This window comes from Electrona antarctica, assembly GCF_951216825.1.
Source record: "Electrona antarctica genome assembly, chromosome: 14".
Taxonomy (NCBI): domain Eukaryota; kingdom Metazoa; phylum Chordata; class Actinopteri; order Myctophiformes; family Myctophidae; genus Electrona; species Electrona antarctica.
Window position 1 is genome coordinate 33860221 of NC_136795.1, and position 4356 is coordinate 33864576.

Consider the following 4356-nt stretch of genomic DNA (forward strand, 5'->3'; position numbering starts at 1 on the left):
TTACTGATCCTTCTTCTTCATGGGGTATTATGGCAGTTTGCATCCTTAATAGTTGCATTACTGCCCCCTTCTGTATATCTCAGTATCTTTACTAATCTATTCAAGACTTACTGATACAAGGACTTAAGCTTCTAAAATAAATACTGCTGCTGTAATTAAAGAGAGAACATACTCAATAGTGGATAGACTGAATGATTAACTACCCCAAAAATATAGTTTACATTTTACCACTACTATTAACTTAAAACAGAATTCTTAATATTGTAAGCATAATGATATTGTCGCATTGTGATATTTGGCCATAACTCCCTCCTCTGAGGGAGCTACCTATGGGGAAGGGGGTTGTTGTCCAGACAGGTGAACTGTGGGTCATGGGTTCAATAGTGGGTGAAACGTTACAATGGTAATATGTTGTAAAACAATGAGTAATGGTAATATTTAGTGGTTTTCACTTTTACAAAATAAATAAGGGCCGATACCGATACTTTCCCCGATACAGTATCGGGACATCTCTAGTTTTGGACATGTGAGATTTCCACCCCACACAGACGATATGCGGTAAACAACGCAACAATGACCTGCTGATCGACATTTTGGCAAAATTATCGATTAAAAAAATAAATATTTTGATCAAATTACCAGTTTAATGACATCATGTTTATTGATATACTGTATAACACTACTTTAACTAGCTACTCCAACCAAGTCACCCAAAAGAAAGCTACGTCTGTCTCTCTCACACACACTTGTGCTGACTGTGCGTTTGTATGCATGTGACTGTGTGTTTGTACGTGTGTGATTGTGTGCGTGTGACACACACACACACACACACACACACACACACACACACACACACACACACACACACACGACAAGGTATAAGACAAACTGAGTGAACCAATGCCAGAAAGGAAAGGAGAGATATTGTCATCATTTTAATGCACACTAGTATACAATATTATTTAGAATAAATGCAACAGGTCGAAGTGAACATTGTTACAAAGCCCAGTTTTACACTGCGTTGTCAAGTGGTTTGTGTTAAGAGTGGGTTGAGCGGTGTCCCTCAGGGCTCTATGATAGTATCATGTTCAGTTCAGCTCTTGTTCATTCCACGACACACGTTATCAGAAAATACACACTACGGGCTCCATCTAGCGCCACCCCTTATCCCTTATCCCTAAACTTATCCCTAAACTTATTTTGCCATTCTTTACTATTTTGAAAATCATTTAAAAAGGTTTCAACTAGCTTGTAGATCGGCTATTTGAACTATTTTAAAAGGTTTTTTTAAATAGTAAAAAAATGGAAATAAGTTTAGGGATATAAAGGGTTAACGGGGTGGCGCAAGATATACCCCTAGATCTATCTAGATATACCCCTACATCTATCTGGATATACCCCTACATCTATCTAGATATACCCCTACATCTGTGGTAGATACTGGAGCCTCATACGAGGAGTAGTCTTTGTGCGTTCAGCAGACAGGTGTGTGTGTGTGTGTGTGTGTGCGCGCGCGTCATCGTCGTATCCACAGCCATGCGTTCAGCAGACAGGTGTGTGTGTGTGTGTGTGTGTGTGTGTGTGTGTGTGTGTGTGTGTGTGTGTGTGTGTGTGTGCGTCATCGTCGTATCCACAGCCATGCGTTCAGCAGACAGGTGTGTGTGTGTGTGTGCGTCATCGTCGTATCCACAGCCATGCGTTGAGCAGACAGGTAGAGAGCAGCAGAGAGAACCGAACCACCTCAGAGTTCCTCCTCTCAGCGTTCTGACGCTCCAACCCGGCCAGACGACGGCTGATCTTCGCCACCTAGACACACACACACACCGCACACACACACCGCGCGCACACACACACACACACACACACACACACACACACACACACACACACACACACACACACACACACACACACACACACACACACGCAAACCGCACGCACGCACGCACACACACGCAGGCACACGCAAACCGCACGTGACACAGGTTTGTAATTACTATATTTGTACATTTTAAGACAGTGGATGTTATGTTCTTTTAGTCTAAAGCCGAAAAATAGCATATATACAAGCCTACAACGCGTCGCCGTTTAGAAATCGTAATAGAGTGTCGCAATCCCGCCCCCGACGAGAGACACGGAAATAATCCCCCGTTAATTTATCCTCATAGACGTTTCAAAAAGTATTTATTTAAAGACGTTTACGCCGTGGACAACGACAACTCGGACCGTGACAAATCAAGACAACAAACACAATGTTGTGGGCAGATCAAATAATTAGTAAGAAGAAAAACAATGGCAGGAAACAACACTTTCTGTTTTGTTTTTCTTCTCACTAATTATTTGATCTGCCCAAAACATTGTGTTTATTGCGTTCAATTCAAATCCAAATTCCAATTAGGACATGGCTCAAAATATTTAAATCAGTTATAGAATCCATTGCATTGTATGGCAGTGAGGTATGGGGTCCCTTATTACAAAGTGATTGGGCAAAATGGGACAAAAATCCAGTTGAGATCCTGCATGCAGAGTTCTGCAAAACTATTATCAGGGTACAAAGAAAATGCCCAAACTCTGCATGCAGGGCTGAATTAGGCCAATATCCTTTACTTCTAAATATACAGAAAATATCTATTAAATTCTGGATCCATATTAAAAAGAGTGACCCTGCCTGTTACCATTACAAAGCCCTTGTCTGCCAAGTCATGATTTGTCACGACAAGAGTTGTCGTTGTCTGCGGTGTTACCGTCTTTAAATAAATACTTTCTGAAAGGTCTATGAGGAAAAATGAACGGGGAATTATTTCCTGGGTATAGAGATATCTGGCATGAATGTTGAGGTTGACACACACACACACACACACACACACACACACACACACACACACACACACACACACACACACACACACACACACCTATGCTCGTCAGTGATTGGTCAGTTGAGCTGTCACTCACCTGTCTCCTCAGGACAATAAACTCTACGGCGGCTCCGCCTTCATCGTCTAGACTCCAACTGTCTCTCTGCCCACTGAGAGAGAGACAGGTAGAGAGACATAGAGACACAGAGAGAGAGACAGGTAGAGAGACAGAGAGAGAGACAGAGGACCTCATTCACAACGGCGTTTACGCTCATATCGTGAGCGGACTGACAGTATCAGTACAGTATCAGTACAGTATCGGTATACTTGACTGATAGTTTTGGTTGAAATAAAGAGGACGGGGAGCAGCTATAGAATGATATCCTGTGCGGACATTCCACTGTTTTCTTCATTAATTGTGATCACTTTTTGGGTCCAGCACCGTATTTAAGAAACTGGGATGTGCATAATCGTTTCCCTTCTTTACATATGAAATAGCTATAGGCCTTTACTGTCCAGAACACATTAATTCCCCAGGCATGATTGATGGATCATTTTGAATTATTAAGATTTAATTGTTGGTAGATCTGTTATTTTGTGGAATTGTTTAAATGTTCCCAATGACCCCATGTATTTTTCATGCCCTGTATCCCACTAAGTTACATCTCATTTCTGCCCAACGTTTAGATAAGTATTAATTCTCCCCCCCAGCTGGTCTGAAGATAAAGATTGTTTTCTCCTGTTTGCCATAACATTATCTACCCCTCGTAACAACATGTTGTTGCCCATGTTATTTGACCTTGTAGCTAAGCAGACAGCTAGGCTCCCTTGCTCTCCTATTTACGTCTTAAAGACGTTATATTAGTCGGCACGGCCGTCAAATGTAGGGTGCCAAGTACACCTCCTAGCTATTGGTTGCCGTATTCACTTTTGGTTACCCTCTGAACTCCAATAGGCCTATCTCACAGCCCGCTTTCCACGCCCACTTCCGGTAAATAGTGGTGTCATTTAACATTAGCATTTACACGTTTTTTTCTCTGGAGAATCTAAGTACATTTTCTAATGTAAAAATGTGACAGACCAATATTATTATGAAGCAAACAAGATGGTAAATCAGCTCGAACAGATAGAACAAACCTTACCTTGAGAAAACAAAAGTTGTAGACTTCTTAAATTACCTCTGTTAACATGTAGCGTCTATGGAGTGACGTCACGCTATCACCACTAACCCCGAAAGGGGGTGTATTAAGGGGGCGGGGAAATTCTGTGAGATAGGCTTATAGAGTACTTCCCCATGTCAGAGATTGTTTTGATTTCATGTAGTATAAAATATGGTCACTGATGATGTGTCAGAGAGAGATCTTTTTAACGCTGTACGGACCTGCCATTTCTCTCCCGATGTAATTGGTAATATATATCAAATGGAAAATCCTTATAGCTCTGGCGTGGACTGGTTCTTCTGTGTCTGTGTCAAAATCCTTCTAAGGTATTCTGGTAT